Here is a 25,874-nt window from a genome sequence, read left to right on the forward strand (position 1 = left end):
ACGTCCATGCCATGACTGGCTACAATAACCCCTCTGAGACAAGGACCTTTGGCAACATCTGCCTTGGTCCCGTTGGTGTTCGCTCCTTGAGGCGGAGTGGTGCCGAGAGTCTTCGTCAGGTAGAACCCACCAGACAGCCTGGTGAGTATCGAGGGCGATCCACGTGGACTTTGCCCTGAACCATCACTGGGCGCCGAACGGCATCAGGAACATTCCCTCAACTGAGACTGGTACCGAGCTGGGGGTGACTGCGGAGATTCCAGCGGTGGCTTGCCCCCGGAGCACGGGGCTGACATCGGCGGTGCTCCTGGTACTGGCATGGACATAACATCCCGGGCTGCCTGCAGGGCCTCCAGCGTGGAGGGCATCTAGACATCGGGGGAGGCCTTCTCCAACTGGGCCAGGCTACTCTGCTCAACTTGAGTTGGAGACCTAGTGGCTGGTGGGGATTGAGGACTGCCCGATATGGGTCTAGCCTCTGTCCCGGGTTTATTCTGGTGCAATGGCGAAGACGACTTCTTTCTAGCCTTCTTGGTGTGCCCCACAGATGGGGAGCAGTACCGACTAGTCGATGGTGCCAAAGGGTCGCCATGCACTGACACTAGTTGACTTGTCTAACAGGATTATGCTGTTTTAAATATGTAGATTGTTCTAAAATGTTCAATTGTATAATGCTTGGTATTAAAGTAAATCTCGTGAATGGGTTCAAAGGTAGGTGAATCACTTTAAAAAACAAGCAGCCATGTGCACTTCAAATATTCTAGTATTTCACCTGTAAGGTATTGTTTCAAGCAAACAAGACTAACAGAACATATGGCTTTACAGTAACATCAATTTGTCACCTAAGTTGTAGTAATAAATACTTAAAATTTCTACCAATAGACTTGCATTTCTGATCTGATTTAAACAATACAGAAAACAATTACCAATTAAAAACCTGTTGTAAAACGCTGAACACCAAAAATTCTTATTTAAATCACTTTTGTAAGCTAAAACAACCAAAATAACATTTATAGGGCATTTCAGTTCTACAATTCTTCGCCAACCTGGAAGAAACATGAATTTTTTAATTTTATTTTTACAAGGTGAAAAAATGTATGAAAACTGCTAAATACTTTGGTCACACTAATTGTCAAATAGTTATGTCTCAAATACATTAGATTTGCGTATTCACTTTTTTATAAAACTATTCTTACAGCCATTTTAACTATAGTATTACTACTATCATTACCTGGGTGTCAAGATCTTATTTCACAGGCCACCCATTATTTAGAACAATACAATATAAACATACGCAAAAAGTATTGGTAATTCTCAATGTGCAATATTTTTTACACTTATGAATTTCTGTACAATGTCTTAAAATCTAGAATATAAATGTTGCTGGTCCTGATCCCTTGCGAAATTAGTGCAGCAGTGACTGGCTTTGACAGGCTCTAGATGAAATCCTTGAGAAACACTAAAACTCCTGGATACCAGTTCGTGTTCTTCAGCCAACAGCAGCAGACATCACGTATCATACAGGGCCATTAACAGCTGCCTCTCCTAAAAGGGTTTGTTGATCAGTCCTAAGAAGTCAAAAGGAGGATGGTAAGTGTATAAGAAACCAATGCACCCTTATAATAATCACTACTATCAAGATTGGGGGTCAAAGCAAGAACATGAACTACCAAAGACTTGTCAAAATATACTAATTCAGCATTGGGGTCATGGAAGAGAGACAATGCATCCATAACACTAAAACAAAATAAAACACACCCTGCTATGTCCTATTTTCATTTTCTTGTTAATCACAGAAGTAGATTGGCAGCTCTACTCTAGTTAAGGTTAAGACCAGCTTTCTGTTTAAAGGTTCCTTTTCTAAGTGCTCTGAAGTCTATATGGTTACTGGGATTGCCTTGAAATTTGGTATGTCTAAGTGGGGCTGTAGGAGTCTGTTAATGATCCAAATCTGGGGCCATCTGATCAAGGGGGCTCCCAAGATAGAACACCTGGAAGAAAACAGCTTTACTTGAAATTGACAGATTCTGGCAACCTAGTTTTGTTCATAGATAGAGCTAAAGCCAGGGCCTAGATCATTGCATGAGGGTGTTAAATGTGCGAGGGTTACCCGCCCTCCCAAAGAGTATGTGACACCGACCACCCCTTTGAGGGAAATCAAATTAAAACATTACTACAAAAAACGCTCTGGTTATGTACACGAGAAGGCTTGCACACCTATGTGTGTGCCTAGTGGATTATACTGAGCATGTGCAGCGTGAGGGGCTAACTGTCTGGAAAACTACCTCTACAACGTAAGTCCCGGGTGGCTCTGGTGATGTGTTACAGTCATAAATCTGAACACCAACCCAAAAATAAAAACAGATACACTGTTCCAATCTACCTCTATCACAGGGCAAATTTAATTTTAGTGGAATGTAATTTGAGCACAGCAGATCATTTAGGAGGTGTTGAAGTTAGTTTCTGAAAAGAAACCACACAAGCTAATGCTCACCAGGAGGGGAAGTGATTAGGGATTGGAGAATAGGTGGGAACAGGGAGCGAGAGGAGATAAGGGAGACACTGGGAAAGGAGACTAGGAGTGACAGAAAGACAGGGGGAGAGGAGAATTGGGCAGGGGCATGTGTGCTCACCACACTCTGGAGACTCCCCCTTCACTGGCCCCCTCAAGTGTTCCAGGTTTGGGGTGCTTGCTCTTCTGGGGGTTTGAGCCCTGCCCACCGTCAGCTGGGATTCAGGATCTGTTCCGGTAATGTCTGAGCCCCAATCCCTGTGCCTCCAGGTGTGTGGCAGAATCTGGGGGCTCCTGCCCACCAATGGGGTTCTCACCCTCATCCCTGTCCCCGCCACCCCAATGTGAGCCAGAATCTGGGGAAGCCCTGCCCCCCTCTGGCTAGGAAGCTAAGAACAGGCATGCCATGAGCATGCACCTAGAACATACTGTTGACACTGGGGTGAGCCGCTAAGAACAGGTAAGACCAACACATCAGAAATTCTCCACACCTACAGCACTGCAGCAATGCAGTTGTACCGATGCAGCTGCGCCGCCACAGCACGTCTGGTGAAGACGCAGAATAAAATCACCTCCGCGAACAGCCGAAGCTATGTTGTTGGGAGAAGCTCTCTGCCAACACAGCACTGTGCACAAGTGCTTATGTCGGTGTAACTTAAGTCTCCCAGGGGGGTGGTTTATTCACACCCAAGCAAAGTAAGTTATGCTGACAAACTGTAGTGTAGGCTTAGCCTTAGGCTTTGTTTAACATTCTGGAAGGCACAGGCTATCACTGAGCAATCTTAAATCCCCATTAACAAAGTTTTTGCCATTTAATTACTCCCATTGACTAATTATATTTAGCACTTTAATGAAGATGACTAATGAAATAAGCACAGCTAACAGACGTTGCATTTGGTCTTTAATAAAATGCAACTGGCTTCAGTCACTGATGGAATGCACATAATAGTGATATTGTAAGGTACAGTGTCTCCTCACAAAGTATGTTTCTATTTCCTTTAGAGAGTTCCTCTGCTTCTTATTCTGTACTAGGGCTTCAGCTTGCCAAAATATGACTTAAGTACACCTCATATCAATTATTTTTCATATATAAGCAATATTTGCAGAGTCAAAAACACAGAGTAAATAAATGCAATGTTTTTAAAAATTGTGCTGTGTGCTAATCTGACCTAGGAGCTGCTGTTTCAGAAGCATTCTGAATTTCATTCACTCCACTACAGTGAAAGGATCAGGAACAGTTTAGGGGCAAGGGAAGAAAGTAAAAAGCAAGAGCCCTATTATGGCAAGAACCGTTTTAGTGTAAACACTCTCCCTAATAATTCAGGCAATACAAATATGGAACGCCTCATGTGGTTCCAACCAGCACCACTTGTTTCGAGGGTGAACATGTACTTTAAATAAATAAATAAAAATCCACCCCACTTTCATCCAGTGCGATAACTAATCCATTGAAAACATGTCAAGAATTTTTTTAAAGGAAAAAAAGACCATTCTGTACTGCACACAAAGAAAAATTACCTGTAACGCTTGTTCTCTGGTGGTGTACAATCACAGAGAAGCCACACTCTTGAGTCCGTGCTCTACATGCACATGACCAGCAGGAGTCCCCTAGCTAAGTCTTTGGCTGCCAATCACTAAAAACACTTTTTAAAAAAATACATACATTAGAGAAGAGACAGACCGCACTAGACAGAAAATTATCATCAACTTTTCAGGAAAAATCTGGGAGGCAAAATAGAAAGAAACTAAATGGGCAAGAGTCCGTTCTACACAATCATCGCAGTTGTAGCAGTGACCTTCACTAATTGATTGAAATAAATAACCACTGGGATATTCTGGGACTCCTAGCACAGACCTATTATTGACTGGAGGGAGGGTGAGGGGGGGATGGCACAACTTACCTAGGGGACTCCCACCAACCATATATGCATGGAGCTCCAAAAGCGGGGATAGTTCTATCTACATATTTATATTGCACTTGTGATGAATCTCATGAAATCTACTGTGACAGCCACCTTTAGAGAGAGTAATTTAAAATACCTTGTCTATTCCAAAATTTGTCATTAGAGGCCAAAAAGGGATTTAGAAACAAGGATATCTAAAACAAAACATTTACTGAAATCAGGAACGATGCAAAGAATTGCTAGCTTTCAGAGCCCTCTTCTGGTGTATGCTGGTAATTCTTTATTCACAGGCTAATACCGGGTGTCTTAGCAAACATCTGACAAGTTTTGCAAAGCTATTTTTTAAAATGCTGCAGTTTTGCAGCATTTCAGTTTTTACATTTCAGATAAACAGTTGGAAATCAAAGAGATAGTGAATTTAAAGTTCTGAACAAGAGTGCATGTAAAGGTCAAATAGTTCAGGGTGTTTTTAAAACACCCACAGTGGAGTGTAAAAGAGATCCCCTATGTGTGTTACTCTTCTTATATATAAAATATTTATAAAAGGAGAAAATCACAACTCAATAAATAACATGGTTACCTACCTTTCGTTACTGCTGCTGTTTGAGATGTGTTGTTCACGTCCATTCCATTCATCAGAGATCTTTACTTTAGCGGTATCTATAGGGCCGGCTGTGTTGCCCCCTTAAGAGTTGCACTCATGTGCTGGTATAGCAGGCGCTGCAGGCCCTATGCCCTCTTTGTTCCTTCTTGCCAACAATACAACAAAGGGGCAGGAGAAGGGGGTAATGGAATGGACAAGAGCAACACATCTCGAAGAACAGTTACAAAAGGTGGGTAACCGTTTTTTTTCTTCGAGTGCTTGCTCATATCAACTCCATTGTAGGTGACTCAAGCAGAATCTTTGGAGGCGAGCTTGGAGTTCACAGCCTTGCAGACTGCAGCACAGCTCTACCAAAGCCAGCGTCATCCCGAGCTTCCTGGGTCAACACATAATGCGACGCAAGCATGGACGGACGACCAGGTTGCGGCCCGACAGATTTCTTAGATTGGCAGCTGCGCCAGGAAGGCTGCTGATGACGCCTGTGCCCGAGTTGAGTGAGCCATTAAAATTGCCGGTGGGGATATCTTTGCCAGCTCATAGCAGTAACAGATGTAGGCCGTGATCCAAGATGAGATTATCTGTGCGGACACAGAGTGACCTATCATCCTATCCGCCACTGCAATGACATATGGAACGGCTTCATTCTGACTATGTAGAAAGCCAGTGACTGCTTGACATCCAGGGTGTGATGCCTCCCTTCCTCATCCAATGCATGCAGCTTCGGGCACAGGACCGGTAAAAATATATTCTGACTGGTATGAAACTGGGACACCAGCTTGGGCAGGAATGACGAGAGAGGTCGCAGCTGCGCCTTGTCCTTGAAGAAAGCCGTATAGGGTGGCTCCGAAGTGAGCGCCCTGATTTCCAACACCCTATGTGCCGACGTTATAGCAATCAAAAAGGAGACCTTCCAGAACAGGAGGAGAAGGGAGCAAGCAGCCAAGTGTTCAAAAGGAGGACCCATGTATCTGGACAGCATTATGTTCAGTTCCCAAGGGGGGACCGGCTGCCGGATCTGCGGGAAGTGGTGCTCCAGCCCTTTAAGGAACGCACTGTCACAGGATGGGCGAAGAGGGACCCACCCTGGACTGGGGGTTGCAGCGCCGAGATAGCCGCCACGTGGACCTTTATAGAGGAAAAGGACAACTCCTGAAGTCTCAGATGCAACAAGTAATCTAGGACGTCCTGCAGCAAGGCTTGCTTGGCCCGAAGACGTCTCTCTGCAGCCCAGCACTCAAACCTTTTCCACTTTGCCAGGTAGGTCGCCCTGGTTGAGGGTTTCTGCTGCCAAGCAACATGTGCTGACCATGGTATGAACATGCTCTTTCATCTACATTCAGCCACGCCATCAGATGCAGCGCCACCAGGTTTGGGTGCAGCAGGTTGCCATGGTTCTGCGACAGTAGATCCCGAAGAGGCAGCGGGAGGGGGCTGGCTGACGATAGGTCCAACTGCATGCTGAATCAGTGTTGAAGGGGCCATGCCAGAGCCACAAGGATGACTTTCACTCTGTCCTGGTTGACCTTCACAGGGACTTGGTGGATCAATGACACTGGTGGAAAGGCATACCTAAGCACCTCATCCACAGAATGAGGAAGGTGTGCGAGAGGGAACCCCTTCCCAGACTCTGGATAGAGCAGAACTGGTGGCACTTACTGTTCTGCCTGGACGCCAGCAGGTCGACCTGGGGAGTTCCCCACCATTGGAAAATTATGCTAACCACCTCCAGATGAAAGGACCACTCGTGGCAAGACGTGCTGAGGCGATCTGCAAAGACATTCCTGCAGCCATGCAGATGGGTAGCAATCAGATGAATGGCGTGCTGCACACAGATATCCTATAGGCTTGACCATCTGGCTCCTCCCTGCCTCTTGATATAATACATCGCTGCAGTATTATCCGTCAGGACCTGCACCACGTTGCCTTTCAAGAATGCCTAGCAGGCCAGGCAAACTGCTCTGAGTTCCCTGACACTGATCTGGAGGGCCGGGTTGTCCCACATCCAGCAGCCCTGGATGTTGAACTCGCCCAGGTGGGCTCCCCAGCCCAGAGCTGAGGTATTGGGAGACGACGGTCAACGACGGGGATGGGGCCGTGAAGGGAACCCGCTGCAGCACCGGACCTGGGGTCCAACCACCAGCTCAGGGTCAAAAGGACGTGGTTTGGTACTGTGACCAATCTTTCCAGGGAGTGTCTGTTGGGGATATAAACCGAGACCAGCAACATCTGCAGTGGCCACAGATGAAGACGAGCATGGCTGACAATGTATGTGCATGCGGCTATGTGCCCCACCAGACGTAGACAGGTGTGGGCTGCAGTGTGCACGTGCCTTCTTAAATGGCAAATCGGGTCCATGATAGCCTGAAACCGTGTTTCTGGGAGGAAGGCTCTGGCCCATGTGGAGTCGAGAACGGTCCCGATGAACTCTGTGTTGAGCTGCTGTTAATGTGGACTTTTCTGGATTTACTAACAGGCCCAGGTCACAGCAGATGGAATGCACCAAGTCGAGACGTCTCTGCACCTGCTCCTAAGAGCTGCCCTTGATGAGCCAGTCATCGAAGTACGGAACAGATGGAACCCTCCATCCCTCGAGGTAAGCGTCAACCAGCACCATGCACTTTGTAAGCACCCTGGGGACCAAGAGAGGCCAAAGGGTAATGCTGTGACTTGGAAACGGCACCCTCTCACTACTAAATGGAGAAAGCGCCTGTGACCGAGGAATATAAAAATGCAGAAGTAAGAGTCTTTCAAGTCAAAGGCAGCGTATCAGTCTCCCAAATCCAGGGAGGGGATGATGGAGACCAGGGAGACCATGCAAAACTTCAACTTCATGAGAGACTTGTTGAGGCGGTGCACATCCCAGGATGGGTCAGAGGCAGGGGTGGGCAAACTTTTTGGCCTGAGGGCCACATCTGGGTACAGAAATTGTACAGCAAGTCATGAATGCTCATGAAATTGGAGTCTGGGGTGTGGGCTCCAGCTGAGGAGGCAGGCAGGCTCTGAGGTGGGGCTGGGAATGAGGGATTTGGGGTGCAGGAGGGTTCCCCAGGCTGGGACAGATGGGTTCAGAGGATGGGAGGGGAATCAGGGCTGGGGGTTGGGGCACAGGGGGGTGTGGGCTCAGGGGGTGCAGGCTCTAATCAGCGCTTACCTTGAGCAGCTCCCGGAAGCAGCAGCATACCCCTGTCCGGCTCCTATGCGGTGCTTCCGCTGCAGCTCCCACTGGTGGAGTGGCGCAGCAGGGGAACATGCCACTGCTTCCAGGAGCCATGTGACGCATCCCCTGACCCTGCTCCCTGGCGGGAGCTCAAGGGCCAGATTAAAAATTCTGACGGGTCGGACGCAGTCCCATGGCCATAGTTTGCCCACCCCTGATCTGAGGCCTCCTTTCACTTTCGAGATTAGGAAGAACCAGGAGTAGAACCCGTTTCCTGTCACACCATGAGGAACCTCCACCACAGCCCTTAGACGCAGGAGGTTCTTGACCTCCTGAACGAGGAAGTGCTCGTAAGAAGGGTCCCTGAAGAGGGACAGGGAAGTGGGGGGGGGGCAGCGGTGGCCAAAAATTTCAGGGTACAGCCCCATGATATTATAGCCAGAACCCAGCGATCTGACATAACCTGCAATCAGGCTGAGTGGTAGGGGAACAGGCGGTTGAGGAAAAGTAGCAGTGGATCTGGAGAATTGACTGGGGTATCACTCTCAACCATGCCATCAAAATGAGTGTTTCTGCCCCATAGAATGGCTGGTCTGGCCGGTTTGCGCAGGTGAGCGGGAGGTAGAAGGGCAGTGATGACTAAAAGTAGTGTCCCTGTCCTCTCTTTTTGCAGGTCCAGGGTGAGACTGCCATGACCTCAACGGAGGGGGCAGCCAGAATGGTTTACGCACCAACTGCAGTGTGTGGATAGTCAGGGTGTCCTTCATCCCATGCAGCCTCACATCAGCCTGCTCAGAAAACAGACCACTTCTGTCAAAGGAAGGTCTTGTATAGAGATCTGCATCTCCTGGTAGAAACCTGCAATCTTAAGCCAAGAGCTGCGCCTCAACCACTGAAGATGCCACCACCCTGGCTGCCGAGTCCGCCATGTCCCTGGCCATCTGAAGAGCACAGCAAGCTGCCGAAATGCCCTCCTGCACCAATGCAGCAAACTCCTGGTCCTGGTCCTGTGGGGAGTCAGTCCTTCAATTTATGAGACTCCCCATAAATTCAAGTACAGCCGCCCAGACGGGCTTGGTGGTTTGCCACACGAAACTGTAGACTTGCACTGGAATAAGTTTTCCTTCCAAACAAGTAGAGTCTTTTGGCCTTATTTTGTGGCGTGGCGCTGGTGTGTCCCTGCTTCTCCTTTTCATTGGCAGCAGAGATCACCAGCGAGCCTGGAAAAGTGTGACTATAAAGGCATTAGAAGTTTTGGGCCGGCACAAAATCTTTTTTCTCAGCCTCCTTTGAGGCAGGAGGAATGTAGGAGGGCATCTGCCAGATACCCTTGGCAATTTTCAGGACCCCTTCGTGAATGGGTAGTGTAATACATGTAGAAGTGGAGGCTGACAGGATGTTGAAGAAGGTGTCCTCTTGCTCGGCCATCTCCACCTGCAGGCCCAGGTTGTCTGCCCCCCATCAAAGCAAGCCTCAGGGTCCTTAAAGTCGTCAGGTGGGCTGGCACTGGAGGGCCCCATGACCATCTCATTAGGTGATGAGAAGGAGGACTGAACCAATGGAGGGGGAGGTTGGTCCTCCTCCTCTGCTGGGAAGGATGGCTCAGGCATAGGTGTAGCCTCCTGAGCCTTGGTCACTGGGTGTGCTTCCGGCGCTGGGGCCAGTACTGACGGTGCCAGCAGTCGCTGCTCCGTGTCTGCTGCAGGCGATTGAGCTGATGGGGGCAATACCATGACCAGAACCTCCCAGGTGTTCCAACATGGCCACTGAACAGGCCGCTGTCCTGAATGCCACTGCCCCAATGCCGCCAATGGCTCAGATGCCCAGTCTTTCCGCTGAGGTTGAGGTGATGGGCTCAAATGTCCCTCTGTTCCGGAGGAGCCCCCTTCCAGGGACCACAGAGGGGCTGTCAAGGCCTGAGTTTGACTTGAGATCACCGACACCGGGACTGCTCCCAAGGTGACTGGTATTGCTGGTGCAAGGAGCGGGTGTGGGGCCGGGGCAGGAGGGAGATCATTCCTATGGCATTAGCAACTGGGACTGATGTGGATAACAGGGGACTGGTGCCTCTCTCTTGACGAATCATGTCAAGAAGGTGGCAACCGCGAACGTGGAGCAGGAGACCGACAGTAAGTTCATGATGATTTAAGGAGACTATGCTTCAAGACACAAATGATTTGCACGAATGATTTGTACACATTTAGAACAGTTTTGTCCAGGGAAGCAATATATTCAAAATCATTTATAAAGATGGGAGTTACCAGCATAAATTGATAAATTACAATAAAGTAAGGTGGGATGCTGGATTACTGGCACTTTCACCAATCCATGAGAACTGAAACAGCAAGATTTCTAATGCGCTGTTTTACTTTCTCCATATTTGCAGCATTTGTGAGCTCATGCTTATTGTGCTAAAGCGTCAAATATAGTGTATTGTGCAGGATAGGACAGAGGAGCTAAGAGTAAAATTAACTGTCATTTTCTAAATGACTGTTTTACGTTTTATGCCGCCATATCAACTCATGATTCAAAATATAATCCTGAAAAGTCTATTACAACACAAAATGGGGATAGATATCTTAATCACCTCAAAAAATGAACAAAAGGTGAATAAAGTGGATTTAAATACAGATTAAATTGCTGTATATCACATTTTAAATGGAGAGTCTGAAGTCAAAAGATAAAACTGCTTTCTGTGATAAATACAAGGTTTCCCAGTATCTCTCTGCTTCTAGACTCCAGGATATTCCATTGTAAGTCAAAAGGCAGTAGTCACAAAGACCTATTCATCACTTAATGTCATGTTATGCCCTCAAAATAAGCCGTGCATAAAGATTTGTGCTGCCTCTTAGGGGTTAATTCCACCCAAACTCCATTTTAAACATCATCATCCCCTCCTCAAATCAGGTTAGGTGAAGTCAGGTCAGTTTTTTGCATTATTCAGTGTCAGTCACCACTTCAGTACCTACAAATATGTTAGGTACTTCAGTTTCCAACCAACAGAGTCTGAATATTAATTTCATTTGAGAAGACTAAGATTTTCCCCATCTTTTGGAAATTGTTTGACCATTAAAGCCTTTTATATTTTCAACCCAATAAACTGCCTGCAAAACAATGTTCTTTGTAGTGTTGTTGTAGTCATGTTGGTCCCAGGGTATTAGAAAGACAAGGTGGGTGAGGCAGTATCTTTTACTGGACCAACTTCTGCTGGTGTAAGAGGCAAGCTTTCAAGCTAAACAGAATTGTTCTATAAGTCTCGGGCTGAAGAGCTCTGTGTAGTTCAAAAGCTTGTCTTTCATCAACGGAAGATTGTCCAGTAAAAGACTACCTTACCCACCTTTTCTCGCAAAATAATGGAAACAACTCATTTTAGCTACAGTATACTGAGCACAACACACATAGTACAGGGATTAAAGGGATTTGGATGAAATACTTCAGAGGAAATAATGTCTGGAGTTCTGAAAAAAACTAACAGAAAAATACAACTTTTAAGAATGCAAAACAAAACAGGTACAAACAATAGATTAATGTGCGCAGAAAAGACCTTTAATGCCAAGAGCTGATAAATGGATTCTGGAACCAGAAATTGTAGATATATGGATCAGTTCTATTAGAAAAATGCTATAAACAGCTGGTAATAGGCTTGAAAGCAGCCTGTAATAAGGTTACCTCTGTCCGGGACTGCTGCTATCAGGCTGTGGAGTAGCAGGAATTTCTTCTACAGCTTCTGTGTTCTCCGCCACCACATATTTACAAGAAACATCTTGCGAGGTAGACAATTTTCCTTCCTCACTAAATAAAAAGCAGGTTACAATTTAACTTCAGTTATGGATGTAGGGAATTTCATGCAATAGTGGAAGACTGAGAGAAGGGTCCAGGCTACATGCAAATGGTTTTTGAATTATGATTGAAGCATGAAAATCAAACACGGGAATCTGGACTCTGTAGACAACCATTAACACATCAGTGTTCTGCCCACTTAAACTGGATTGAAAAAATGCATGAAATACAATTACATACAAGTGCAAGGAGGCAATAAAGAATGTGCTTGGTGCTGAAGTGAGAACAATCACAGCCTTTACCGTACATACCGATAGGATTTCAACACTCTGAAGCCAAAAGTATGCAAAAAATAGAAGAAGAAAAGTATAAAAGACTTGAGGTTCCTTTCAAAATTAGCACTAACTAAATTTGTCCATGGAAAAGCACATCAGCAAAACCAGCCTTATATTTCACTTTTTATAAAGCCACTTATTTGTATTACACTCTACTCATTCAAAATTCCTAAAGAAGCCATCTTTTCATTTGGAGGCTAAAGTACAACTGGCATATGTTGCATATCACTAAAACAAACAATGAACAGCACACATTTAAGAAAAAAATGATCATTTACGTAGTTGGTTAGTGTTTTTATTCAGCTAGAACTATACATGAAACGTGTGAATTCCCTTACAGCTGTGAAGCCTACAGGGGGGAGAGGGTGGAGAGGAAACACATCTGTATTTATTAAAAATAGTTTTCACCCTTCCCATTTGCACTCCAATGCTACATTTTTTTTCTAGCTACTCTATTATGGGTATGTTCATACCCAGAAGATGTCAGCCAACCACCTTTCATTGATTTCAAGTGTAAGCAGAGTCAGGATAAGCTCTACCCTGACACCTGGTGGAAAGAATTTCAGAGAGTGTATTTGCATAGGCACGCCTACCCTATCCCAGACTGCTGAGCTGTGGGACTGCTTGGTGACAAATGACTCACCCTCAGTTGGGTGGTACTTGTTAGACAAGGGACTTGGGTTCCAAAACCCAGTGAATTGAGAGAGGCTGGGGACAGGTATCTGTGCTGGGTGGGGCAGTCTCCTTGTGGAGCCAGAAGCACCAGTTCCACCCCCTCCTCTCTCCACTGTGGAATGTCAGAGTTGATTTTTTTATTCCCTCAAGCATCTAAATACAGGTTACTGAGCTGAATTCACTTTGGGCTAATGGTGCACTAGCACTGGGGCTCCCCTACGAAGACCTGAGATCACTAAGAGTTGAAATCACTAAAGAGCTGAAATTACTGAGCTGAGAGCACTGAGTACTGTGCTAACTAGTGGGGGAGCCTGAAGATATACTGTGGAACAGAGCGGCTGGCGGAGTGGAGCAGTTGTGGGGACGGCTGGAGCGGATCACGGGACAGCTGGTGGCAGCGGAGCGGCTGGCAGAGCGGAGTAGCTGTGGGACAGGTGGAGCGGCCCACAGAGTGAGCGGAGCCGAGCAGTTTGCAGGGAGAACTGGAGCAGCTCATGGAGCAGAGCAGCTGGTGGAGCGGAGCAGTTTCTGAGGACGGCTGGAGGAGCAGAGTGGAGCAGCTGGTGAAGCGGAGCAGTTCGTGGAGAAGGTGGAAGCAGAACCCATGGAGAGGCAGGGCAGTTGGCCCTGGACCACGTAAGGTGACCCTCTCTACCCAGGCTGGGGGGAGGGACCTCTACAGATAAACTCTCGAACTCTGGGGTGGCATTGACCAGAGACTTTTGGGTTGTTGGACTTTGGGGTGATTGGACTTAAAACCCTAAGGGGAAAAAGGACAGTGCCAAACGTACTTGGAGGTGGGTTTTTGTTTATGGTTTGTGTTATAACCCTGTTTGTGGTGTTTCTCCAATGGGATGCCGTATTGATTCCTTCTTTTATTAAAAAGATTTTGCTACACTCAGACTCCGTGCTTGCGAGAGGGGAAGTATTGCCTCCTAGAGGCGCCCAGGGGGGTGTGATATGTGAGTGTCCCAGGTCACTGGGTGGGGGCTCGAGCCGGTTATGCATTGTGTTACTGAAACGGAACCCCTGGATACTGAACCCGGCCCTTGTTGCTGCCAACTCAGAGGAGCAGAAGGGTCACATTTTTGGGGGCTCGTCCAGGATCCCTGGGTCAGTACCCCTCGCAAGCACCTGTTGAGTGTTCCACTGTATTGGGGAATAATTGTGTTTATATTTTGAGGAAATTACTGTTTGTATAATGGCTAATATGTCGGGTTTGTTGGGCCCCAGTCCTGCAGCCTCTAGCTCAGGGGCGGCAGACTCAGCCTATGATTGGGCAAAAGCACTGGGGCATATATTGGAAAAGATTGTGTTGGCCTATGCTACGTCGAACTCTTGTCGTGAGTTAAGGTTATTTGATGGGGAAGAGGAGTTTGAACTCTGGTCGGAGCATACTACTGAAATGCTGCGGGAGTGGGCCGTACCTGATGTAGAAAAGCGACGATGTCTAATAGAGAGCCTTAGTGGCCCAGCATTAGATGTAATTCGCACCCTGAAGCTCATTGACCCTGAGGTCAGTGTGAAGGACTGCCTAGAGGCCCTTGATAATAACTTTGGGAGTGTAGAGGGCCCTGAGGACAGTTACTATAAATTCATTAATTCCAGACAGCAAAGAGGTGAGAAAATTTCAGCCTATATACAGAGGCTGGAGAGACTGCTTCAGAGAGCTGTTATGAGGGGAGCAGTGACTGCTGAGCAGATGGATCAGACCAGACTGGCTCAGGTTGTAAGAGGGACTCAGTATCAGAACCCGATCCTACTTCATCTCCGACTAAGAGAACGGCAGGAACATCCCCCAAGTTACTCCCAGCTGATAAAGGAGGTCAGGGAAGAAGAAGAAAGGCAGGCGGCCAGCGAGTGTTGGGAAGCCCAAACATTGGAACCAGGCAGCACAACGCCACTGCCAATGGCCTGGGTACTGATGGTGAGCACCACAGAGGAACTTGCCCAACAAATGCAGGTCCTGACAGAACGGATAGCTGAGCTGCAAAGCATCATTGACCGAGCTAAGATTTCCAGGAATAAGGAGCCTCAGACGGTGACGATAGAGAAGTCAGTATCTAGAGTCAATGTCCCACCTCGCCGAAGGGGGAAAGGACAATTATTTTGCTACCGGTGTGGTCAGGATGGGCATAGTGCTGCTAACTGCCCTAAGGAAGAGAACCCCTCCTTAGTATGAAAAGCTGAGGACTAGTTGGAAGAGATCCAGTAGCTACCAGAAGGTCCGGGGACGGAGACCACCTAGGCCTAGAGGATTTGAAGATTCCCTCAGAAGAGACCATCCAGCTGGGATCCCTGCAGGACTGATAGGGCCTCGAGCAGAGGTCATGGTGAGGATTGAAGGGGCGGAGTGTAAAGCCGTGCTTGACACTGGATCTCAAGTGACTATTATATTTCAGTCATTCTACCAACAGATGCTTAGGCACCTTCCCATACAGCCACTGACTGGCATTGGTCTGTGTGGCCTCAGCATGGATGAATACCTCTATCAAGGGTATGTCATAGTGCATCTGGAATTCCCAGAGGAGGTTGCTGGGGTAAAGCAAGAGGTAGACACCGCTGCCTTAATATGCCCTGACCTGAAAGGGACTTCTGATGTGTCTGTGCTGATAGGGACCAACTCCAGCCTCTTCAAGGTGCTCGCGGATTACTGCAGACAACAGGCTGGGGACCAGTACCTGAGTACCCTGATGATCCATACGCTTTGTGCTGAAGCCTATAGGAAAATTGAGAGCGCTAAAAAAGAGACATCTGAGCTACCGATTGGGGCACTGAAGTACATGGGTACAACCCCCTTAGTAGTGCCTGCAAGGACGGAGCAAGAAGTACTTGTCATGAGTACCAGGCTGAAAGGCAGTAAAGGGGCATTAGCAATGATAGAGCAGCCAGCTGAAGGAGAGCTCCCGGAAGGAGTGCTGGTCCCCAATGGAGTCATAACCCTACCTGCTGAAGCCCAGGAAAAGGTGACTATACTGATTACTAATGAAACAAGTAGAGATGTTGTTGTGAGGCAAGGACAAAAGATAGCAGACCTCTTTGAGCCAGAATCAATTGTAAAACCCCAGTGTGAGACTCAAGTGCCAACAATAGACCCAGCAAAGTTTGACTTTGGAGATTCACCATTGTCCGAGGAGTGGAAAGATGGCCTAAGAAGGAAACTTTGTGAAAGATCCAAGGTGTTCTCATTGCATGAGTGGGATGTGGGATGTGCAAAAGGAGTAGAGCACAACATCAGACTACATGACTCTCGACCTTTCAGAGAGAGATCTAGGAGGCTTGCTCTCTCTGAGATGGAAGATGTGCGACAACATCTTCAAGAACTGGCTGCAAATGGCATCATTACAGAGTCCCGCAGCTCATACGCCTCACCCATTGTGGTGGTCCGTAAAAAGAATGGGAAAATCCGGATGTGTATTGACTACCGCACCCTAAACCGCCGTACTGTGGTTGACCAGTACACAATGCCTCAAGTTCAAGATGCCTTAGACTGTTTGCTGGAAAGCCAGTGGTTCTCTGTGTTGGATCTTCGGAGTGGATACTACCAGATCCCTCTGGGTGAAGAAGATAAGGAGAAGACAGCCTTCATCTGCCCATTAGGGTTTTATCAGTTCAAACGCATGCCCCAAGGGATTTCTGGAGCACCTGCCACATTTCAACGTCTTATGGAGAAAGTTGTGGGAGACATGAATTTACTGCAAGTGTTAGTTTATTTGGATGACCTGATTGTGTTTGGAAGAACTTTGGAGGAGCATGAAGAAAGACTCCTTAAAGTGCTTGATAGGCTGGAGGATTATGGTTTGAAGCTTTCAATTGACAAATGCCAGTTCTGCAGGACCTCGGTGAAGTATGTGGGGCACATCGTGTCCCAAGAGGGTGTGAGTACTGATCCTGATAAAATAGAAGCACTCACTACATGGCCACGTCCAAGCAACTACAGAGAACTCAAGACCTTCCTTGGGTTTAGTGGTTATTACCGCAGATTTGTGAAAAACTATGCTACAATTGTAAAACCCCTCAATGATCTTACTAGGGGATATCAGTCCAGCAAGGACAAATCTAAGACCAAGAATAAAGGGCCTTCCGTGCAGAGACACTATGGCCCCTTCGAACCCTTTGGGCCACGGGGGGATGAGAGATGTGAAAGGGCCTTTCGAGAAATCATTACTTGCCTAACTCATGCCCCAGTCCTAGTATTTGCTGACCCAAGCAAGCCATTTATCCTGCATACTGATGCCAGTTTGGAGGGTCTGGGGGCGGTACTGTACCAGGAGGTGGAAGGCAAGCGTAAACCTGTAGCCTTTGCCAGCCGAGGACTGTCTGATAGTGAAACCCACTATCCCACCCACAAGCTGGAGTTCTTGGCCTTGAAATGGGCCATCACTGAGAAATTTCGAGACTACTTGTATGGGGCTCAGTTCCAGGTGTGGACAGACAACAACCCACTGACTTACGTGTTAACAAGTGCTAAACTGGATGCTACAGGGCAAAGATGGGTGGCCGCTTTGGCTAGCTATGACTTCAGCATTCAATACCGATCAGGGAGAAGCAATGTAGATGCAGATGCATTGTCCAGGCATCCACAGGCACCAAGACTTGCTGTGATACCCACGGATGGAGTGAGAGCTATTTGCAGTGTGAGCCGCCGAGAGCCAGAGTCCCATGAAGGCGTTCATGGATGTGTTGCTGAAACTTTGGGCCTACCCCCTGAATGCGTGCCTTCTGCTTCAGTGAACTATATCGCTTTGGACCAATCTCCCTTGCCCATGCTCAATGCGGCTGACTGGCAGGAAGCCCAGCTGCAAGATATTGACATTCGTGATACACTACTTGCCAAAAGAGAGGGGCGAGGCCCAGCTGAGGTTGTCCCACCTGCCCCAGAGGGCAAACTACTATTGAGAGAATGGACCAAACTAAAACTGATTCAGGGAGTGCTACACTGCACGACCACAGACCCTCTACAAAAGCAACGGAATCAACTAGCGCTGCCAAAAGATTACAGAGCCCTGGCCATGAGGGCCCTGCATGATGACTTTGGACATTTAGGGATGGAGAGGACCCTGGAACTTATCCGCAGCAGATTCTATTGGCCACGGATGGCTGAAGATGTTCGCAGGAAATGTGAGACCTGCGCGCGATGTGTTCAAAGGAAAACTCTGTCCACGAGGGCTGCATATCTGAAGAACATCACCAGCAACAAACCTCTGGAGCTGGTTTGCATTGATTTCTTGTCTTTAGAAGTGGACAAGAGGAATATTGGGAATATCCTAGTAGTGACCAACCATTACACGCGATATGCACAGGCATATCCCACACGTGATCAAAGGGCCACCACTGTCGCTCGAGTACTGTGAGAAAAATATTTCTCAGTTTATGGATTCCCAGCCCGGATACACTCGGATCAGGGACGAGATTTTGAGAGTCACCTTCTGAAGGAGGTGCTGAGGATAGCAGGTATTAAAAAGTCGAGGACAACGCCTTACCACCCGCAAGGTGACCCTCAACCAGAGAGGTTCAACCGAACCCTATTGGATATGTTAGGGACTTTGCGGCCAGAGCAGAAGGCAACCTGGAGCCAACATGTTGCATTTCTGGTGCACGCCTACAACGCCACAAAGAACGATGCTACGGGGGTCACCCCATATCTCTTGATGTTTGGGCGAGAACCAAGACTACCCATAGATCTGTGCTTTGGTGTATCAGAGGATGGCGATAGCTATGAAACCCATCAGCAATATGTATCCCAACTACGAGAAAAGCTACAGGATGCTTATCACTTAGCTACGTCTGCAGCTCGGAAGAACGCAGACCGCAACAAACAGCGATATGATGCTAGGGTGCGTCTGCAAGAGCTCCAGCCAGGGGACAGAGTCCTGCTGCGAAATTTGGGTATTGCTGGCAAACACAAGATAGCTGACAGGTGGAAGGCAATACCTTACCTAGTGATGGAAAAGCTAGGAGACCTGCCGGTTTATAAGATCAAACCTGAAGAGGGTACAGGGCAGACAAAGACTGTGCACAGAAACCTTTTGTTCCCTGTGGGGGAATTGGTAGGCAGCCCTTATGAGATTGGCCACAACCGGGCAACTGGGCAGAACAAAGGTGCTGTGCCAAAGCCGCCTTCCAACATGGACAGCCGGCTCCCTGCAGCTAACCTACCCCTACTCAGCACATCTGAGAGTGAGTCTGAGGAGGAAGACACAACCATGGTGTATCCTGGGATGAAGACAAGATTTCAGTCTCGATCCGCTGAATCAGAAGAGAGCACATCCTCTTCCGCCCTAAACCCTATGGCAGAAGTATTTAGGCCCATTCCTGACATCCCTGAGCCACTGGTGGGACCCCCGTGTAATGACTTACACAGGCTATTGGACAGCGGTGACATACAGATGGAGGATGTCCAGAGCACCTGCGACGCTCCACTGTTAGAACTAGAAATGCAGGGGCCTATGCCAGTATCTGAGGGGAACTCACAGGAAACCTCCCCATCCGTCACTCAAGAGGATGTCCCCCCTACCATAGCAACAGAGATTCTCAATAGGCGAGACAGGGTAATAAGACCAGTGAAACGGTTAACTTACGATGCACTTGAGGTGATTAGTGAGGAGCCTATACATTTAGCACACAGGTTTGTGAAAGCTAAATTGGGCTATCTAATGCCTTTTGGAGGGGACCAATAAGTTGGTATAGTAGGGAATGTGATTTGTCGGGACGACAAATTCTTGGCTGGGAGGAGGATGTAAGCAGAGTCAGGATAAGCTCTACCCTGACATCTGGTGGAAAGAATTTCAGAGAGTGTATTTGCATAGGCACGCCTACCCTATCCCAGACTGCTGAGCTGTGGGACTGCTTGGTGACAAATGACTCACCCTCAGGTGGGTGGTACTTGTTAGACAAGGGACATGGGTTCCAAAACCCAGTGAATTGAGAGAGGCTGGGGACAGGTATCTGTGCCTGGCGGGGCAGTCTCCTTGTGGAGCCAGAAGCACCAGTTCCACCCCCCCCTCTCTCCACTGTGGAATGTCAGAGTTGATTTTTTTATTCCCTCAAGCATCTAAATACAGGTTACTGAGCTGAATTCACTTTGGGCTAATGGTGCACTAGCACTGGGGCTCCCCTACTAAGAGCTGAGATCACTAAGAGTTGAAATCACTAAAGAGCTGAAATTACTGAGCTGAGAGCACTGAGTACTGTGCTAACTAGTGGGGGAGCCTGAAGATATACTGTGGAACAGAGCGGCTGGCAGAGTGGAGCAGTTGTGGGGACGGCTGAAGCGGATCACGGGACAGCTGGTGGCAGCGGAGCGGCTGGCAGAGCGGAGTAGCTGTGGGACAGGTGGAGCGGCCCACAGAGTGAGCGAAGCCGAGCAGTTTGCAGGGAGAACTGGAGCAGCTCATGGAGCAGAGCAGCTGGTGGAGCGGAGCAGTTTCTGAGGACGGCTGGAGGAGCAGAGTGGAGCGGCTGGTGAAGCGGAGCAGTTCATGGAGAAGGCGGAAGCAGAACCCATGGAGAGGCAGGGCAGTTGGCCCCGGACCATGTAAGGTGACCCTTTCTACCCAGGCTGGGGGGAGGGACCTCTACAGATAAACTCTCGAACTCTGGGGTGGCATTGACCAGAGACTTTTGGGTTGTTGGACTTTGGGGTGATTGGACTTAAAACCCTAAGGGGAAAAAGGACAGTGCCAAACGTACTTGGAGGTGGGTTTTTGTTTATGGTTTGTGTTATAACCCTGTTTGTGGTGTTTCTCCAATGGGATGCCGCATTGATTCCTTCTTTTATTAAAAAGATTTTGCTACACTCAGACTCCGTGCTTGCGAGAGGGGAAGTATTGCCTCCTAGAGGCGCCCAGGGGGGTGTGATATGTGAGTGTCCCAGGTCACTGGGTGGGGGCTCGAGCCGGTTATGCATTGTGTTACTGAAACGGAACCCCTGGATACTGAACCCGGCCCTTGTTGCTGCCAACTCAGAGGGACAGAAGGGTTACACAAGTGCAAACCTTACACCACACCTCTCAAACTGTAAACCTGCCACCATATGACGTAAGTCAGTCCTTTTTCTCCCTTAAGATTTAAGAGACTTTCCTCTCACAGTTGTCCCACTACTTTGGTTGTTCTTTCAGTGGATCCTCCTGCTTTCATCTCTCACTTTACCCAGGTATCCCATCCCACAAGGCTCTGTCCTTGGCCCACTTTTCTTCCTGAAGATCCCATCTATAGATGACCTGACAGCTCCTTCCTCTGTGCCAATCATACTGACATCTCTCTACCACTGACCCATCTCCCTCCATTATTTGTTTGCATTACAGTAGTACCTAAGAGCTCATCCATCCAAACTGACATCTCCTTTTAGATGTTTTGCCATTAACTTAAATGTAATAACCAAAACTTAACTCAGTCTGTCTCCTTCAAAACCCTCCCCACTCCACCCATTCTCCATCACACCTGACACCTGCTATCCTTCCTGTCACTCTGGTCCGTAATACGGCTGTCAGCTTTGACTCCACTTTTGTTCAAGACCTGCACAACACCCTGGCCATGTCCAAATCTTCCTAATATTGACTCCTTAACATAGCTAACCCCTTTTCTCTTCATACCACTAAAATTCTGATCTGGATCTTCTCCTCTCAGATAGGTTGTGACATGGCCAGAATTTTTTCCCACTTCTGGGTCTCTCCACTTGCTCTCCTTTCTTCACTGCTTGAAAATCAAACTTCTGGTCTTTACAGACCTTCACAACTTAAGTATCTCTACTCTGTCAGCTTTCATTACCTATTTATCTGCTTCTTCCATAAGCACTGCCATAAAGAGCAACACTAAAGAGTGCATGAAACACCCTTCCTAACTAGTCCATAAACTATTACTCTGTTCTCCTTTAAATCCTTCCTCAAGAGCAACTTTTCTCAAGATGCCTACCAAAAAACAAAAAAGAAAACCAAAAACAAAAAAAACCAACCCCAACTGATGACAGATGCCCAGAGGGACTTCTGGTATTTGTTTTGTCTTTGCAAATAAACATGCCTGTAACTATTTTCCTCATCTTCTCTCCCAAATGTTTTTGATACCTCCTTTAAAATTAAAATTCTTTGGGGCAGGAACTGTGTGTACCTCCAAGTTTGTAATTTAGCATAAAGGGGATGCAATTCTGATTACAGCCTCCAAGTGCTACCTCAATTCAAACAACAGCTGGTAATAATAAATTAGCTGACCTAAAGTAAGCCCTAAATACATTTACTGAAAACCCCTTGTGCAATCTCAAGTTTCATTCCCATCGTTCAGGGAAAAAGAGGGAGACTGATCTGAACACCTAAGTCTCTCTGGGACCCTGTCAGTTTCATTATACCAATTTTCTATCAGCAGCAGCCTAAATAAATTCAAATGAGAGAATATGGTAAGAATTTGTATACAGTGCCTAACTCAAGGAGGAACAAGCCAGAAGGACTGATGCAAATTTCTATATCCTCACTACTTCTAGATATCCCCACATCCCAAAGCCTTCCAAAGCAGCAAATGGGGTTGTAGCCACACAAATATTGACTCTAATGGGAGTTCTACTGCTCCCACAAAATTCTGTGCACTGCTTTGAAACATTTACAGATTAGGATTACAAGGAATGAAAAGGCGCATGATTACAATTATCAGAGAGCTGATTTGATCAAAGCTCACCATACTGCATTCCGGAACATTCCCCCGGTATGTGGGATTGCAAGTTACGTGTTGTCCTATTCCAAGCTACTCTCCCATCTTTCACATTGACCTGATCTCTGTCTTACTAGGCATGCTGTTAGTCTAGGGGACTTTCCTTTCAAATTAAAGGTATTTTGGGACTTTCATCTGAAGCTCAGGTCTAACTATATAGTCTCCTTCAGAGGGTTAAAAGTCAAAATATCTTTCTACAATTTTTTTCCACTCTTCTATGGCTCTCAGAACTCACAATTCTATAGCAAAGTACTTGTGAATGGAAGAATCTTAGGCAGGAGGTAAAAGAACCATAATAGTAGTAATTGACTTCACGCTGCATGGATCAAAAAAATAAGGACCAGTCAAACTAAAAATGGACTATAAAATTCAAAGAGACAGGGGTAGATGAGGAGAACAGATGTGTGATTTACTCAAACACTGGCCAGAAAGAGTCATTGCAATTTTTTTTTTAATATATACAGAAGCATCACCATCATGTAGCAGTAAGGTGATATACGCTCTAAACACAGTTCTGCTGCTATTGCACAAGTAATTTTGGATTCAGTTTTAGACACCTCAGGATCAGAAATTCTTTTATTTGATAATGTAACTCAGAAGAGCACCAACAATTACAGTGCTGGAAGAGACGGGGGGGGGGGGGGGGGAGGGGCCTCCTGAGGTAGGAAATCTAACTAGAACACTCTGCTAAAAAGCTATAAAAAACTCTTACAAAACTAACTATAAAGGCAGTGGAAAGGCCAAAAGAGAGCACTTTAGCTCCAGACACTGGACATTCTGATCCAGGCCATATGGCAGTAAGAAGGAACTGGAGCAGCAGTCCAGTCCTCTCTGCTCCACCCTTTAATTCCTTTGGTTGAAAGCAGACAGATGGCACGGGTGCATATATGGACCAAAGGGCACTGCTTGAAAGAATTCACCTACAGTGGAAGACACATAGGGACCAATACTCAAAGCAGCAGCTCACTCACCCAAAAGCCCTGGTCACACAAAACCTTCCCTAATTGAAAAAACAAGTCTCAACCCAAAAACTGACATCTCAACACAATTTGGTTAACAGTTCAAAAGGTTTTGTTTTTGTTCCAATGCAGAATAAAACCTAGCTCCACAACCTCCATTGAAATGTACATATGAATGAAAGCTCAGATAATGCAAAACTGGAGTCAGTTGTTAAGTTTAAAATCTCTGCATACAGATGTCTAATTAGTGTCTTGGAAAACATTAGTTCTATGAAATACTCCCAAAAGGACTGAATAAAATGCTCAGTCAACATATCTGAAACATTTTTAAAGGAGGAACAAAAAAATAGTGTACACCTCGAGTGAATAAGAGAAATGAACTAGGTTTCCTCACCTTTTGAAGACAGCTGTTTCAGTTTTAGCATCTAAGGTAAGACTCAGTGTTTCCTTCATGCTGCCATTCATTACTGTCTCAGTTACCTTGTCTGCATTTTCCACATCATCTTCTCCATCTGAGCAGGCCTCCATAGCAACACTTCCTTGGGCTGATACAGAGAAACAAATTAGGATATTGCTAATGATTTTTATAGTTAATGAGCAAGTACAAATCAGTGAGGATGTGTAGGAGGATAACGTCTACTATAATCATACATAATCTTCCTGCAGTTTTGTTTACTTTGCAAATCCCACACAGCAGGTAAAAATTAGGGCTTGTCAATACAGGGAAATTTGCTGATATAACTCATTTTAACACTTATTCTGGAACAAGAGTATTCTTATTATACTGGTATTATCATACTGGAACAGGTCTCCTGGTAAGTTACCTATGTAAACAAGCCCACAGTTAGGTGTGAAGATCCTGGAATTCTAGCACTTATGTTCATTAACAATGCAATTGGGAAGTGGGGTAACATGGGTTTGATCTGGTAATTTTTAATCCACTTTGAGCATGTGCTGGAAAAGCTAGATGACAGGAGGGAGAGAAGGCCACAAAGAATGTTCACTGCTGCATCCAAAGACTCAAGAGGCTAAAGGCCATCTTAACTAACTAAAAGCTCTGCCCAGTCTCACTGACTAATAAAAAGTAAAGTTAATATTAACACAAATAGCTCGCTTTTATACAGTGCTTTTCTTCCGTGGATCTCAAAACTCATTTCAGAAGAGGTCAGTATCCTTACCCTCCATTTACCAATGGGGAAACAGAGGTGCTAAGAGGGAAAATGACTTGCCCAAGCTCTCCCAGGAAGCCCATGGTAGAACCGGGAAGTCCAACGCTCTACTCATTTAAGCCACTCTGCTTCGGTTATTCATTTGCACATAATTTGAATAATTTCAGTGCACTTACCCTCTGGCTGTGTTGCAAGTGCAGATACATTTGCACTCAGGGGATCCATTGGTTCTGTATTTGTTTCCATTTCCACTGGAGAATTGCTTCTTAAAGACTCTTTAGAACTTAAATACAAGAGAAAGTGAATTACATTTTGGAAAAAGATTTCTAAACATTAAAATGCAATTTGCTCACATGCAACCAGAGCCTTTTAAAATAATGTTTCTATCAACTCCAGAATCCTACTGAAACCAATTATACTAAAACCCATCCAAGAACATGAAAAGAATTTTAAGGATGCAAAGTCAAACACTAAAAAGTTAGGAAACTCTAGAATTAAGATTTCCTGGTTTACTATTATGAAGAGCGTGCATGTGTGAGAGAGAGGGGGCGTTGGATAAAAAGGACATGCGTAATTTTTTTTGCCCCTTGCAATTTCCATTTCAATATATTTTCAGCTATATATTGTCCCTTTCAAGGAAATGGTATCTCAGCAAGAGGGTTCTCAGTCTCTATATCCAAATCAAATCAATGCCATCTCTGCCAATGAGGTTGATCAACCACCAACCACAAAGGTGGTCTTTATAACATGGATGCTTGTTCACTGATATCTGGATTAAGACCTCAAAATTTATACATCCCACAGAACCCCAGACAGCACATTTCTGCCACTTCCAATCTGAAATAATTGTAAATGATTTCTTGCCCTGATTCAGCAAAAATATCCCTATTCATGAAAGCATGCGTTTAAGTCCCATAAAAGGCAATGCTCTGTGCAGGATAGCAGTCCACCCACATGCTATCAACCGCAGAATTAAGGTCTCATTTTGAAGTGAATTTGAAACAGTGGGATAACAGGTTCCTTTACTATTCCAAGGGCACAAGATGCAATTTACACAGTAGGGACTGGGACCCCAAAACTGCA

General features: G+C 46.4%; 1 pseudogene; it reads right to left on the bottom strand.

Annotated features, from left to right (window-relative positions):
* Window positions 1-608: 608 nt before the first annotated feature.
* The window catches only part of LOC127051107 (serine/threonine-protein phosphatase 6 regulatory subunit 3-like), an 89,777-nt pseudogene continuing 64,511 nt past the window's right edge, over window positions 609-25,874 (bottom strand).

Source organism: Gopherus flavomarginatus, chromosome 5 (assembly GCF_025201925.1).
Source record: "Gopherus flavomarginatus isolate rGopFla2 chromosome 5, rGopFla2.mat.asm, whole genome shotgun sequence".
Classification (NCBI taxonomy): domain Eukaryota; kingdom Metazoa; phylum Chordata; order Testudines; family Testudinidae; genus Gopherus; species Gopherus flavomarginatus.